This window comes from Mobula birostris, chromosome 13 (genome assembly GCF_030028105.1).
Source record: "Mobula birostris isolate sMobBir1 chromosome 13, sMobBir1.hap1, whole genome shotgun sequence".
In the NCBI taxonomy this organism is placed as follows: Eukaryota; Metazoa; Chordata; class Chondrichthyes; order Myliobatiformes; family Myliobatidae; genus Mobula; species Mobula birostris.
In genome coordinates, this window is record NC_092382.1 from 17,773,403 (window position 1) to 17,790,079 (window position 16,677).

The 16,677-nt window shown below is 44.1% G+C and overlaps 1 protein-coding gene across 1 annotated transcript in view; it reads left to right on the forward strand.

The window, feature by feature from the left end:
* The first annotated feature begins 2,821 nt into the window (after positions 1-2,821).
* LOC140208483 (NACHT, LRR and PYD domains-containing protein 3-like) overlaps positions 2,822-16,677 on the forward strand; it is a 67,641-nt gene continuing 53,785 nt past the window's right edge. Inside the window, 1 exon segment of the mRNA XM_072277171.1 lies at positions 2,822-2,994. The gene's annotated coding sequence lies outside the window, so the exon portion shown is untranslated.

A 16,677-nucleotide genomic window follows, 5' to 3' on the forward strand; every position in this document is an offset into this window, starting at 1 on the left:
TTTTCCATAGATACTGCCTCATGTGCTGAGTTCCTTCAGCATTTTGTGTGTGTTGCTTTGGATTTCCAGCATTTGCAGGCTTTGTCATTTTAATGTGGTAATTACCGTAACAATTATTTAGGCTTTGTTGAGATTGTACCTGGAATAAGGTTTAAAATCCCGCACCCCAAACTAATACAGGTTATGTAGACCAAAGAACAAGCTTCCGGAGGAACTCAGTGGGTCGGGCAGCATCTGTGGAGGGAAATGGACCGTCAATATTTCAGGCCGAGACCCTCCCTCTGGACTGAGAGTGGACGGGAAATAGTCCGAGAAAAGAGGTGAGGGGTGGGGATGGGGCAAGAGCTGGGGAGTGAGAGGTGGATCCAGGTGAGGGGGGAGGTGGGAAGGTGGAAATATTGACGGGGGGTGGGAGGTGAATGGTTGGGGCAACACGGGGCTGCAGAAGATGAAAATTAATTCCATAGAGGATTAACAAAGGTGTTAGAGACTATTTGTTATAGAGAGTGCAATGAAAAATCACCAGACTGATCCCTGGAGGACGATGACGATCACTGATCCATAGAAACCATAGAAACTACAGCACAGAAACAGGCCTTTTGGCCCTTCTTGGCTGTGCCTAACCATTTTCTGCCTAGTCCCACTGACCTGCACATGGACCATATCCCTCCATACACCTCCCATCCATGTATCTGTCCAATTTATTCTTAAATGTTAAAAAAGAGCCCGCAATTACCACCTCATCTAGCAGCTCATTCCATACTCCCACCACTCTCTGTGTGAAGAAGCCCCCCCTAATGTTCCCTTTAAACTTTCACCCCTCACCCTTAACCCATGTCCTCTGGTTTTTTTCTCCCCTTGCCTCAGTGGAAAAAGCCTGCTTGCATTCACTCTATCTATATCCATCATAATTTTATATACCTCTATCAAATCTCCCCTCATTCTTCTACGCTCCAGGGAATAAAGTCCTAACCTATTCAACCTTTCTCTGTAACTGAGTTTCTCAAGTCCCGACTACATCCTTGTAAACCTTCTCTGCACTCTTTCAACCGTATTTATATCCTTCCTGTAATTTGGTGACCAAAACTGAACACAATACTCCAGATTCGGCTTCACCAATGCCTTATACAACCTCATCATAACAATCCAGCTTTTACACTCGATACTTTGCTTAATGAAGGCCAATGTACCAAAAGCTCTCTTTACGACCCTATCTACTTGTGACGCCACTTTTAGGGAATTTTGTATCTGTATTCCCAGATCCCTCTGTTCCACTGAACTCCTCAGTGCCTTACCATTAACCCTGTATGTTCTACCTTGATTTGTCCTTCCAACGTGCAATACCTCACACTTGTCTGTATTAAACTCCAACTGCCATTTTTCAGCCCATTTTTCCACATGGTCCAAGTCCCTGTTCAGGCTCTGAAAACCTTCCTCACTATCTACTACACCTCCAATCTTTGTATCATCAGCAAATTTGCTGATCCAATTTACCACATTATCATCCAGATCATTGATATAGATGACAAATAAGAATGGACCCAGCACTGATCCCTGTGGCACACCACTAGTCACAGGCCTCCACTCAGAGAAGCAATTCTCTACCACCACTCTTTGGCTTCTTCCATTGAGCCAATGTCTAATCCAATTTACCACCTCTCCATGTATACCTAGCGACTGAATTTTCCTAACTACCCTCCCATGCGGGACCTTGTCAAAGGCCTTACTGAAATCCATGTAGACAATATCCACTGCCTTCCCTTCATCACCTCTCCTGGTAACCTCGAAAAACTCCAATAGATTGGTCAAACATGACCTACCACGCACAAAGCCATGTTGACTCTCCCTAATAAGTCCCTGTCTATCCAAATGCTTGCAGATTCTGTCTCTTAGTACTCCCTCCAATAACTTACCTACTACCGACGTTAAACTCACCGGCCTACAATTTCCCGGATTACTTTTCAATCCTTTTTTAAACAACTGAACAACATGAGCCACTCTCCAATCCTCCGGCACTTCACCCGTAGACACCAACATTTTAAATATTTCTGCCGGGGCCCCCGCAATTTCAACACTAGTCTCCTTCAAGGTCCGAAGGAACACTCTGTCAGGTCCCGGGGATTTATCCACTTTAAGTTTCCTCAAGACAACAAGCACCACCTCCTTTTCAATCTGTACAGTTTCCATGATTTCACTACTTGTTTCCTTTAATTCCACAGACTTCATGCCAGTTTCTTTAGTAAATACAGACGCAAAAAAACTATTTAAGATTTCCTTTGGCTCCGCACATAGCCGACCACTCTGATCTTCAACAGGACCAATTTTATCCCTTACAATCCTTTTGCTCTTAATATACCTGTAAAAGCTCTTTGATCGTCTTCACATTAAACAGATCGGTAGGTGTGTGCAGACCGAAAGGATCGAGGAAATGAAGATCAGGCAGAAAGATGTGACTGAGATGGAAGAGTAGTCGTCATCTTGTTCATGGTTAGAGGGGCTGAATGGCCACCTCCTGCTGTTTCTCACTTGATGTTTCAGTGTTGCTGTCCAGTGAGGCCCTGGAGGAATGTGAATAGAAATTAATGTTTATACACATAGAAATTATTTGAATGAAACCTGCACAATTCATGTTCGGCCCTGAATTGTGTGTCAGACTGGGATGGGAATCGAACCCATAACTCTGAGACGAGGTGGGTTGTGGCGAGCGATGGGGACGGCGAAGGTACCGTGGAAAAATTAAAAATGTAGTTGGTGTAAATATGAAACAACATGTAAAATGCGGCAGGTAGGTCGGGCAGCGTCTGGGAACCGAGGAGCAGAGGAACCGGCTCATATGGGAGACCTTCCACCCGTCACGTGATACAGATTCTTGCTCCCATTTCAAGCGCTGATCCGCTTCCGAGGCCCCGCCGCTGCTCTCACAGTCTCCGTTCTCTGTTGAAGCTGATCGCCGGTTGGTCCCGAGGGGAGAACGAGACCGACAATTTCCCATCGGTGAGTACTCAAGCCGATTCTGGGCGCGGGGGGGGGCGGGGTACTGATGTTAGGCAGAGAGTCCCGTTAATTTCCTCCAACTGGTGGCCTCGTCCCGCTTCCTGGACACAACCTGTCGTGGTCGGTCTGGGTTATGGGACCGTCACACCGAACCGCCTGAGATGAGCCGCCGCTCAGCCTCTGGTGTTCTGGTCCCAGGAGCGGGATGAGGTGGTGAAGCCGAGACTGAACACATCCATTAAGATGTAGCTGGGGACCTTTATCTCCATCACCCGGCCCGGTCTCGGATCCAAACTTCACCTGGATCGATACCTGGGGTCTTTAATTGTTTTACATATTTCCAGCACACTGGAATCGGCCTTTCGGCCTGGTGTGTTCTTGCAGACACCAGGGTTAAACAGAGTAATTGCACCCTCGGGACACTGATTCACGTGTATGAGTAGTTTCATCTTTCCCCGTTCAGACAGGACAGTGAGATCCGGATCTCTCACGTCCCCTCGGGGATCTGGGAAGTTTATTTCCATCTTCTTTCCATGACTACGACTTGCCGAAATGCTGACAGTGTTTCCCGATATCTGGCTCGGTTAATGAGAGAATTAAGTCTTGTTCATTTATCTGGGTTTCTCACAATTATGTACACTCCCTCCAGAAGTTCCAAAGGAGCAACCCAGGCTGTCTAATATTTCCACATGATTAAAATGGGGAATCTTTATTTTGTTTTACATGTACAGAGGTAGTGTGAAAATCGTTTCTTCGGTATTATCCACACAGATCAATACATTACAGCAGTTCATTGAGGTAAAGCAATACCAGAGTGGAACAAATCCTTATGGTTACAGAGAAAGTGCAGTGCAGGTAGATATGTGGTGCAAGGTCAGATCGATTTAGACTGTGAGCTCCATCTCATCCCGCTGGGGAACATTCAGTTCGCTTATCACAGCCGAATGGACACCGTCCCTGAGCCCGGTGGGATGTTTCTGTTTTACTTTATCTTCACCCCTATGGGAGGGTGAGAAGTGAGAATGTTCAGGTTGTGGTGATCTTTCATTATGTTGGCTGCTTTACTGAGGCAGTGGGAAGTGTAGACTGAGTCCATGGAGGGGAGTTTGGTTTCTATGATGTGCTCAGCTGTGTCCACAGTTCTCCGCTATTTCATTCAGTTAAAGGAAGAGCAGTAGCTGTGTGAAGATGTGAAGTACCGGGATGAGATACTTTCTGCGGAGCATTGATAAAGTGTGTGAAGTAGAAAAAGGCATATACCAAAGTTCTTATTGTTTGTTCTGGCTTTGTTATATTGGAATCTGTTATCTAGTAGTGTGTACTATTATTTCAGTATCTGTGTATTACGGGACGACCATCAGAGAGTGCACTTGATTCCTTCTCCCACCCGGTTCTATCGGCTCATTCCCTGCCCATTTTGTTCAATCTCTGTCCCTCCTGTATACCACCATCTTAATAACATATATCAACCATCTTGTTCAACCTCTGTCCAGTCTGTATCCCACCACCTCAATGATGTATATCAACCATCTTGTTTCATCTCTGTCCAGTCTGTATCCCACCACCTCAATGATCTATATCAACCATCTTGTTCAATCACTGTCCAGTCTGTATCCCACCACCTCAATGATATATATCACCCATCTTGTTCAATCTCTGTCCAGTCTGTATCCCATCACCTCAATGATATATATCAACCATCTTGTTCAATCTCTGTCCAGTCTGTATCACACTATCTCAATGATGTATATCAACCATCTTGTTCAATCTCTGTCCAGTCTGTATCCCATCACCTCAATGATATATATCACCCATCTTGTTCAATCTCTGTCCAGTCTGTATCCCACCACCTCAATGATATATATCAACCATCTTGTTCAATCTCTGTCCAGTCTGTATCCCACCACCTCAATGATGTATATCAACCATCTTGTTCAATCTCTGTCCAGTCTGTATCCCACCACCTCAATGATCTATATCACCCATCTTGTTCAATCTCTGTCCAGTCTGTATCCCATCACCTCAATGATATATATCACCCATCTTGTTCAATCTCTGTCCAGTCTGTATCCCATCACCTCAATGATATATATCAACCATCTTGTTCAATCTCTGTCCAGTCTGTATCACACTATCTCAATGATGTATATCAACCATCTTGTTCAATCTCTGTCCAGTCTGTATCCCATCACCTCAATGATATATATCACCCATCTTGTTCAATCTCTGTCCAGTCTGTATCCCACCACCTCAATGATATATATCAACCATCTTGTTCAATCTCTGTCCAGTCTGTATCCCACCACCTCAATGATGTATATCAACCATCTTGTTCAATCTCTGTCCAGTCTGTATCCCATCACCTCAATGATATATATCACCCATCTTGTTCAATCTCTGTCCAGTCTGTATCCCATCACCTCAATGATATATATCAACCATCTTGTTCAATCTCTGTCCAGTCTGTATCACACTATCTCAATGATGTATATCAACCATCTTGTTCAATCACTGTCCAGTCTGTATCCCACCACCTCAATGATATATATCACCCATCTTGTTCAATCTCTGTCCAGTCTGTATCCCACCACCTCAATGATATATGTGAACCATCTTGTTCAATCACTGTCCAGCCTGTATCCCATTGCCACAATGATATATATCAACCATCTTGTTCAATCACTGACCAGTCTGTATCCCATTGCCACAATGATATATTTCAGCAATCTCTCTTCTAAACTTTGTCTTCATTGTGAAGTTTGGTTTTGCATCTTTTCCAGGATTTTTGTTGTTGTTGTTGTTGTTAGCTCGGACTACCAGAGGTTTAATTGAACACAGCACGTGGCAGGGTAAAAACAGCCATTACATTTTTAGTTTTACCGTTACAAAATGGCTGCAGTGTTAATCTTTGTCAAAGTGGAACTCGTAGCATCTGATGTTGAGGTTGTTATTTCCTTTTTTCAGTTAAACTTGGCGAGCCATTTCATCCGTTTCCAGGGTAATAGCCCATCAGAGCTGCAAGGAGTGTTGCAAATTTTAACACCAAGTGGTCACCGGCTCTCAGCGTAGAGACAGTGGCCTCGGGAGCAAATGTAACAGAATGACAGTGGGAGGAAAGGATGCTGTGAGCATTGGCTGTACGGAATGAATTACACCAGGGTCAGAATGAACTCAGAACTAACAAACTGATTGGAGTGGGATGGCATTTACATTTTAGCGTTTTGCTGATACTTTTTCGATCAGTTACCATCTGTGCATTAAAATGAATAAGTGGAATAAAACTATCGTTGCGGGAACTTGAAGTAAGAAGACGAAAATACTGGAAAAGCTCTGCAGATCGACAGCATCTTGAACAGTTCCAGTTCAGATATTGGGTCTTCCACCATTTCTTCTTTCACAGATGTAAACTGATGAACAGATTTCCCATAATTTTCTACTACATAATTTCACATTTTGTTCCCGCTACATTGAGGGGAATCATGGCACGATCACACACAGCAATGGCACTGTGATCAAACGTGCTCACTTTAGTGGTTGGAAACAAGGTGAAGTGTATCCGCATCCTGTCACAATCTACAGACCGGTGAACCAGCCTGACCACCAGCCCTGGCAGAGGGTCATTAAGTTCCAGTTCCATCTCATTTTTTGAATCGGAAATGGGAGGAACATCACGGCAGATCGCCGGCACCAAAGCGGCTTTGTATTGGTTATAATATTGGGCTGATGACTCTGAGGATATGGAACTGGCAGTATACGGGCTTCAGTCCAGGTTGGTAATCCTACAGCTGGATTGGAATTTCCTCAGTCTGTAGTGAAGCTGAAGTCTCTGGTGGTTGGACATTGGTTATGGTGAAATTGCCGTCTGCAGCACCCAGTGGGACATCATATTTGAGAAGTATTCTGAAGATTTTTGAAATTTGAAGTGCTAACTATGAGGATAGATGAAATAGGGGAGTGATGTTCTTCATCTGAACGTTGGAAGAGTCTGTAACAAGATCCCACATGGCAGCTGATCTGGAAGGATAGGTCATGTGAGATTCACGGGGGGGTTGGGAGGTGTATTCACTCCGGTCTCAATGACAGGAAGTAGAGGGTGATGACTGAAGATGGATTTAGCGAATGGAGGCCTGTGACGAGTGGGATGTGCGTGTCAGTGTCGAGACCTCGGTAATTCTTTATTCATGCCACTGATTTGTATGTGAATGTACGTGGCACGGTTAGCAAGTTTAACACTAGTTTCAGGAGTTGTCAGAGGCTTAGCAATCTCCTCCCTCGATTTCTACAGTAGCATGGGGTATGTCTCCTTCAGTCCCGGTGACTTATCTAACTTAATACCTCTCAAAATCAGGTTGGTACTGGACCCCAGGGTAGGGAGTTTGTGGAGTGCCTACGGGGTGCACTTTGGAGCAGCTTGTACGAGAGCCGACCAGGGATAAGGCTATTCTGGATTTAGTGTTGTGCAATTAACAGGATTTGATAAGTGATCCTGAAGTAAAGGAGCCATTAGGAGGTAGTGACCATAATATGATGTTTTTATCTGCAAGTTGAGAGGGATAAGGGCAGATCAGAAGTGTCAGTATTGCAGTTGAACAAAGGAGACTATGGAGCCATGAGGGAGGAGCTGGCCAAAGTTGACTGTTCGGATATCCTAGCAGAAAAGACAGTGGAACAGCAATGGCAGGTATTGTTGGGAGTAATGCACAAGGTGCAAAATCAGTTCATCCCTCGGAGAAGGAAGGATTCAAAGGGGGGAAAGTGGCCAGAGTGGTTGACAAAGGAAGTCAGAGATAGCATAGCATTAAAAAAGTATAACAGAGCTAAGGTGAGTGGGAAGACGGATGATTGGGAAATTTTTAAGGAGCAACAGAACTTAACTAAAAAGGCAATACGGGGAGAAAAAATGAGGTATGAACGCAAGCTAGCTAGGAATATAAAGGAGGATAGCAAAAGTTTTTTTTGGTATGTGAAGAGAAGGAAGATAGTTAAGAACAATGTTGGGCCCTTGAAGAATGAATTGGGAGAAATTGTTATGGGAAACAGAGAAATGGCAGACAAATTTAATAAGTACTTTGGATCCGTCTTCACTAGGGAAGACACAAGCAATATCCCAGATGTATGGATGGGCCAAGGACATAGGGTAACAGAGGAACTGAAACAGATTGACATTAGGAAGGAAACGGTGATGAGTAGACTGATGGGACTGAAGGCTAACAAATCTCCTGGTCCAGATGGTCTGCATCCTAGGGTACTAAAGGAGGTGGCTCTGGAAATTGCGGATGCATTGGTGATCATTTTCCAATGTTCCTTAGATTCAGGATCAGTTCCTGTGGATGGCGAATGGCTAATGTTATCCCACTTTTTAAGAAAGGAGGGAGGGAGAAAACAGAACTATCGCCCTGTTAGCCTAACATCAGTAGTGGGGAAGATGCTAGAGTCCATTATTAAAGATGAATTAGCGGCATATCTTGATAGCAGTGATAGGATTGGGCCGAGCCAGCATGGAGTTACCAAGGGCAAATCATGCTTGACTAATCTATTGGAGTTTTTCGAGGATGTAACCAGGAAGATAGACGCGGGAGATCCAGTGGATGTGGTCTACCTTGACTTTCAGAAGGCATTTGATAAGGTACCACATAGGAGATTGGTGGGTAAAATCAGAGCTCAAGGCATTGGGGGGAGGATATTGACATGGATAGAAAACTGGTTGGCAGATAGAAAGCAAAGGGTAGCAGTGAATGGGTGTTTCTCGGAATGGCAGGTGGTGACTAGTGGGGTGCCACAGGGCTCGGTATTGGGACCAGAACTGTTTACGATTTACGTCAATGATTTAGATGAAGGCATTGTGAATAACATTAGCATGTTTGTTAATGATACTAAGCTGGGTGGCAGTGTGACATGTGATGAGGATGTTAGGAGAATTCAAGGTGACTTGGATAGGCTGGGTGAGTGGGCAGAAACTTAGCCGATGGCACTTAATGTGAATAAGTGTGAGGTTATTCACTTTGGGAGCAAGAACAGGAAGGTAGATTATTATCTGAACGGTGTGGAGTTAGGTAAAGGAGAACCACAAAGAGATCTGGGAGTACTTGTTCATCAGTCTCTGAAGATGAATGAGCAAGTGCAGCAGGCAGTGAAGAAGACTAATGGAATGTCGGCCTTTATTGCAAAAGGAATTGAGTACAAGAAGAAGGAAATCCTTTTGCATTTGTACAGGCCCCTGGTGAGACCACACCTGGAGTATTGTGTGCAGTTTTGGTCTACAGGGTTAAGGAAGGACATCCTGGCTGTGGAGCAGGTGCAGCGTAGGTTCACTAGGTTAATTCCTGGGATGCCCGGACTGTCTTACGCAGAGAGGTTAGAGAGACTGGGCTTGTACACGCTGGAATTAAGGAGATTGAGGGGGGATCTGATTGAGACATATAAGATTATTAAGGGATTGTACAAGATAGGGGCACGAAATATGTTCCAGATGCTGGGAGAGTCCAGTACCAGAGGGCATGGTTTAAGAATAAGGGGTAGATCATTTAGGACAGAGTTGAGGAGGAACTTCTTCTCCCAGAGAGTTGTGGAGGTGTAGAACGCGCTGCCTCAGAAGGCAGTGGACGCCAATTCTCTGGATGCTTTCAAGAAGGAGCTAGATAGGTATCTTATGGATAGGGGAATCAAGGGTTATGGGGACAAGGCAGGAACCGGGTATTGATAGTAGATGATCAGCCATGATCCCAGAGTGGCGGTGAAGGCTCAAAGGGCCGAATGGTCTACTTCTGCATCTATTGTCTATTGTCTAAGAGATCCAGCACATGCTCTTTCTTAAAGTCCATACACTCATGCGTTTCAGTCCGCTGTAGGTCATCCCCACAATTGACAAGGTCCTTTTCACTGGCGAATACTGAAGCAAAATGCTCAGTATCTCAGAGTATTTTAGTCATCGGCATTTTGAGAAAAATCTGCTGAGAATGTAGCGGTGAAATTTAACCAAGCTATTTTTTCCATTGCTGGTGACCCCCTCCCCCCCCCCGCGGATTTATTATACTTGCATTACGTTCCCTCAATTCCAATAATGATTGTTACAAAAGTCACTGATATGTATTCGATCCTTTAGCAGCAAGCAGCAAAAAAACAATTTTGAAGCGATGAAACTGAACTGTACCCAAGTGTAAGTTCATTGTATTGAGTGGATGAAAACAAAACTTAGTGTAGTGGAGTGGATGGACAGCAGTCATGGATTTGGAGAACCGGCCAACATATTGCCCGTAAGTTGCCTTCCCATGAGTTAAAGTGCAGTAATAGCTCTATCCGGGTATAGTAACCACTGTGTTAAATAATATAGGATTTTCGGTTCTGGAGACGAGAAACTATACGGCTTTATTGGACTTGCTATCGAAAATCAGTTATGACAGGTACCAGCAGCAGGGCACCAACTGGCCACCCTCACTGAGAAAGTGATAGCACTAGACCAGCGAAATTCCACCTTGACACAATCTGTAAAGTAAGCCCTCGAAAGGCTTGACAGAGCTAACAAACTACAGCAAACCCCTCGGACAGCATATCGATGAAACTTTTCTGTTCCCTCGTCAGGGCCCCCATGTCCATCTGCAACTGCAGCCCGCTCTTTATGGTCAAAAACTCGACATCTAACCAGCGATATCTCTTATGATTTGTTTGGCTCCCCATTTACATGGATTGTCATCTCAGAGAGCTATACATTTGCTCCACAATATGCCCCTGTTCATCATTATTCCTCAGGATACAACTGTTTACTGCAGGCCTTTGGTTAATATTAGAACTACCAAGGTACAATATTTCATCCCTGACCTGATTTAAATATATCTGCCATCTCTCTGCCCATAACTGCAGGTAATGCGCGACATTACCGGGGTGTACGGGGTTTCAGGGAGGAGCAGCACCTCTGGTGCGAATACCTGTCGGACCTTACGGGGTAAGTTTTCCACCTTTGGTCCTCACCAGGTTCAGATAAGGATGAGCTTCAGTGTTCTGATCTGTATGACGTGGAATCTGTGGAAGATTCAGGACGCTGAGTAATTTGCCCAATTTATCCCACACGTTGGAAATGGCTTCTCGGCTGCACAAACTCACTGAGCCCGGTGCACGTTAACACGCTCATTGCTTCTTGGAAATATTTCGTCATTGTTGCTGATGATACCAACCACTGTAATATCATCAGCGAACTTAATGATGTTGTTTGAGCAGAATCTGGCAGCGCAGACGTCAGACAGCAAATTGGATAGCGGCGGACTAAGTACAAACCCTGGGCTGGGTTGGTGAGGGGTGATCAGTTCTCTGCTTAATGGAGCTTGTGATGTTTCTGCCAACACGGACTGTGTGGGGCTTCCCGTCAAGGAGTTTAAGATCCAGTTACAGACAGGAGTGTTGAATCTCAGCGAGGGTAGTTCACCCACCAGCATTTGAGGGATGATCGTGTTAACGCCGAGCTGAGACATGTGAACAACACCCTGGCGTACGAGGCATCGTCTTCTCGGTGGGACAAGTCGGGTAGAAGGGCAAGATCATGACAGCATCAATGGAACCGTTTGAGCGGAAGGCGAACTGGAAATGATCCCATGTAACCGCGCATTATTTTATACGACCCATTACCATCCTCTCAAAGCACAGAATTTGCGTTGAATTCACAACCACTGGGCGTTATAATTTAGCCCAGTTATCGTTGTTCTCCTGGGCACCGGAATCATGGCGGCTGCCTTGAAGCTTGAAGAGACAGTGAACTCTTTCAGAGAGATATAAAAGTTGTCCTTACCTGGGCTACATGGTCCATTGGCCACTGACTGGGTAAATTGCCCGACTCTGCGGATTTGCTTGGTGTTTCCTTCGGTAGCGTTCTCCTCACCTCGGCTCTGGCCAAACAGGGCCCCTGTTCCTCTGGACAAAAGAAGGCTTTTCTTCAATGGCACATCATTCAACTCGTCAAATCGTGCATTGAAACGTGCATTCAGCCTACCAGAAATGGAGGCGTCGCAGTTATTGACCTGTAGGGTCCACGTGTAATCTGTTCTGGTGTGTGTACCTTGTCACGTGCTCCGCGTGGCCCTGGTGTCACAAAGGTGTCTGCGCATTTTCTGTGCGCACTTCCGCATCTCCTCCCTGTTGCACGCTCTCCGCTGTCCTGTTTTCTGTGGGTTTGTTACATGGGAACATGAATGGTTAAGGAGAGACAGATTTGAGGAAGACAAAATCAGCAGGCACAGAGAAGCAAAAAAGCTGATAAGTAATCTGAGCAGTGGAGACAGGAACAAATAGAATAATTGTTGGAAATATCGAATGGTTGCAGGAATTTAAAAATCACCCCGTCCCGATGATTCGCATTTTAGTATTTCTGGAGAGGTATTAGAATCTCAGCGGTACACCTTCACTACCTCTCTATTCTACTTGGGAGTAACGAAATAACTTCACATGAACAAAAAAAAAATCCGAAATTGCTGTTATTGATAGAAATTGCTTTTAACACCATCATCCGCTCAGTACTAATCACCAAGCTTCAGACTTGGGCTCTGCATCTCTCTCTGCAACTAGATCCTTAGTTTCCTTAGCGGGGGAACACAGTCAATGCAGATCAGTGCAAACTACTTCCTCGCCGAGACTTAAATTCTTCTTCCTCGCTGAGACTTAACCCAAACATACCAGAAGAACGTGTGCTCAGTCGACTGCTGTACAATCTGTCATGTCTGTGTATCTAAACATAGCTACAAAAAACTGTTGATATATTCACATGTGCTTCTGAACTGTTTATTGGCAGAATCAAGCTGACGGGCGAAAATTGCAAAATCTTGCAGAATTTCATATATCACGTGCTCCCTTTTCCCGCTCCCATTTTACCGCAGATGTGCAAAATCTGCGGGTTTGTTTCCGAGGCCCCGCCCCCACCTCTGGTGACGTATAAATTACAGTCCTGGCTTTTCTTCAGTTCTGTGTGGAAGCGGGTCGGCGACGGCGGATCGTCTGCAGGTCCGGATTGGGAGAGGACCACCATACCCAGGCTCGGGAATCCGGGCGTGAAGACATCAATCCTCATCGGTGAGTATTGAGGCTGGTCCCGAGCGTGGACACCTGATGTTGGGTAGTATGTCCCGTTTACTTCTCGGAACTGGTGGCTTCTCCAGGCTTGCTGGACAGAACTTACCGGGATCGGCCCGGGTTGTTGGACCTTCACACCGACCCGCATGAAGTGAGCCGTCGCTCAACCCCTATTTCTCTGGTCCTAGCAGCAGAATGAGGTGGTGATGCCGGGACTAAACCCATCCGTTAAGTTGTACCTGGAGAAGTTTACCTCCATCACTCTGCTCCATATCGGATCCAAATTCACCCGGATCGATGCCTGGGGTCGTTAACTGTTTTATTTAATTACGGGGTATATTAAGCGACCCTTCGGCCTGTTGTGTTTTTGCAGTCAGTATTGCTTAAGCAGAGTAATTGCATCTTCGGGACACTGTTCCACGTATATGTTTCATCCTTCCCCCGTTCAGACAAGACAGTGAGGTCGAGATCTGTCGCGTCCTTTCGTTGTGGGTTGCCACCGGCTCTCATTTTTATTGAATCCCTTCCACCGTTACGAGCTGCCGAATCACAGCCAATATCTATAACCCAAATAACGTGAGAAATAAGCCTTTTCCATGTTTCTGGGCTTCTCAAAAATTTTAAAACTTCAGTTAAGCCTCACTTCAGAATCGGTTAATCATTGTCATGTACGGAGATACAGTCACAATGTTGTCTTAAATAGCATTCGCACAGAGCAACACATTACAACAGTTCATTAAGGTGATATAAGGTAAAACAATAATAGCGTATCACAAAGCATTATTCTTGCAGAGAAAGTACAGTGTAGGTCGACATACGGTGCAAGGTCACATCGAGTTATACTCTGAAGAGAGGAGTCCACCTTGTCATAGTGAGACCGATTCATTTTGCTTCTAATAGCAACCTGGATGCCGTCATTGAGATGTGGTGGGTGTGTTTTCCATATTTTAAAATCTTTAACCTGGGTGAAAGGCAGGAATGTCCATGGTTATAAGGATCTCAGATAATGCTGCCTGCTTTATTGATGCCAAGGGAAGTGCACGCACAGTCCAGGGAGGGGAGTCTGGCTTCTGCCATGTCCTCAGCTGTGCCCACAGCTTTCTACAGTTCCTTGCAGTCAAGTGTAGAGCAGTAGCCATATGAAGTCGTTATGTATCCCGATGGGACACTTCCTATGGGGCGTTGATAAGGTTGGTGAGGGGCAAAGGGCATAAGCCAAAGTTATTGTTGTTTGATAAAATTCTGTCATTTAGGATGTTTTTATATCGTATTACGAACTATTATTCAGTACCCGTGTATTACTGAATGACCACCAGTGACTGTCTTGATCCCTCAGCCGCATGGTTCCATCTCCTCATTCACTCAGATCTCGTGCAACCTCTCTCCAGCCCGTGTGTACCCAGCTCAATGATGTGCAGGATATCAGCAAAGTTTCCGCTAAACTTTGTCTTCATTGTGAAGTATTATCTTGCACCTTGTATCTCATTGAGCTTTCCAGGAATCTGTTTTTGTTAGCTAGAACTACCAGAGGTTTAATTGAATGCAGCACCTGGCAAGGTAAGAGTTACAAACTACGAGCCCAGGTATGACAGGAAAGATTCTAGCATGGATAGAGCAGTAGTTGATAAGCAGGAGACAAGGAGTGGGAATAGAGCGAGCCTTTACTGTTTGGTTGCCAGTGACAAGTTGCGTTTCGCAAGTATCTGAGATGGGACTGATCCCTTTTAGCTTATATGTCAATGATTTCGATGATGGAATTGATAGTTGTTGCAATGTTTGCAGAATATATGAAGATAGGTGCAGGGGTAGGTAATTTTGAGGAGGTAGGAAAGCTACAGAAAGACTTAGACAGACTAAAAGAATGTGTAATGATGCGACAGATGGAATAGAGTGTCGGGAAAGGCATGGTCCGACTAAAATATAAAAGCAAAAATGTAATATTGAGACTTCATAAAGCACTGGTGAGGCCTCATTTGGAGTAATTTGCACAGTTCTGGGCCTCTTATCTTAGATTGGACGTTCTGAGACTGGAGATATTTCAGCGGAGGGTCACGAATATTATTCCATGATTCAGTGGCTTGCCAAATATTATTGATTTTGGGTCAATAATTCACTGGAATTCAGAAGACTGGGGGTGACCTAATAAAACAGATCGAACGATGAAAAGCGTTGATAGAATGGACGTGGAGAGGACGCTTCCTCTTAGACATCACAACTTTAGAATGGTGACAGGACAATTGCAGTGTCCCGGTCATTGGCGTCCCTGGACATTTGTGTCCCAATATATGTATATCTCATATTATATTTGTGTTCCAATATATGTATATCTCATATCAGATTTGTTTTCCAATATATGTATATTTCAAAAAAGATATAACTTTACATATCCATGTATTTTTTAATCAAAAGCAGTTGTATTAATTAAAAAGGGGATTATAGCATGCATTTTATTGATTAAAAATTTTAATTTATAAGTTCAAACTTAAAAAAGTATGCATGTTGTGGACAACCCCTCGTAAGAAAGTTTATTGTCCTCAGGATTGTAACGTGCAATTAACAATTGAGGGCGCTTATTGATATTCTTATTTTTTTGCTGGGCAATAATCCCTATTTGGTAGTCAATTTTCTTCTTTGTGGCCATAGCTTCCTCTTTGTTCAACGCATCAATTAATTTCCAAACAGAGGGGTGCTAGCAAGTAATTGAATTTTGGATAGCATTATGCCACCCCTCTAAACTATTGTTAGATCTAGGCAAAGTGTTCATTGTTCGATCATGAACATTCCAAGATGCAATGGAAAAGGTTGCGGCAATCCTGTGCCCACCTCTACCTCTTGCTTGGCCAATGTATGTAACTTCAAAATATGCGATGAATTCGGGAGGTAACTCGTGCTCTGTACTGAGATCCAAAAAGCCTGCTACCACATCATTTACTGGAAGGAAAGCTAATGCAGAGAAGCATTTACTTTTTAAATTGAATTCTTGATCTTCGTTATACCATTTTCGTAAACCGAGATCGCATATTTTCTTAAAGTTAGATTTTGACAAGTGGAAAATACACGAGCTTATTTTTCCATTAGGATATGTTTCTGCTATACACTTTCTTGCTCCTAGTTCAAATTCCGTCAGCACTAATTTGGAATTAAGTTGAGGGCGAGTCTGCAACAAACGAACGAGTGAATAGTTTCTTTAGTCTTATTGGGTAGAAGAGCAAAAACACGGGGAATACTGAATGTACCATCTTTGACATGGATGCAGTACTTCTATTATTACATTGCTCTCAGTATGGACTCTTGTTTTGCACGATTAGACCACACATCTCTGGTAAATTTTCGTGCCCGCAGTATTTTTCTTATGATAGTGATAGATACAATTTCCGTCATCAACAAGTATATTTCCACCTTTGCTTGATTTCAAAACTGTGACATAGCTTAGTTTCTAAAAAAAAAGTAAATTTAAAGCCAAATTGTAATAGGAAATATATGGGGGTTTGTTTATAAGTAGCTCAGTCGCAAACTAGGCACCCCTCATTTGCCTGCAATTACCCTAATTGATTAGACAGTTGCTTTTTGAGCTGAGATAAGAGGCTTAGCATATAGAACACGAGGTTTGTTACCCGGTAATAGTTACATATA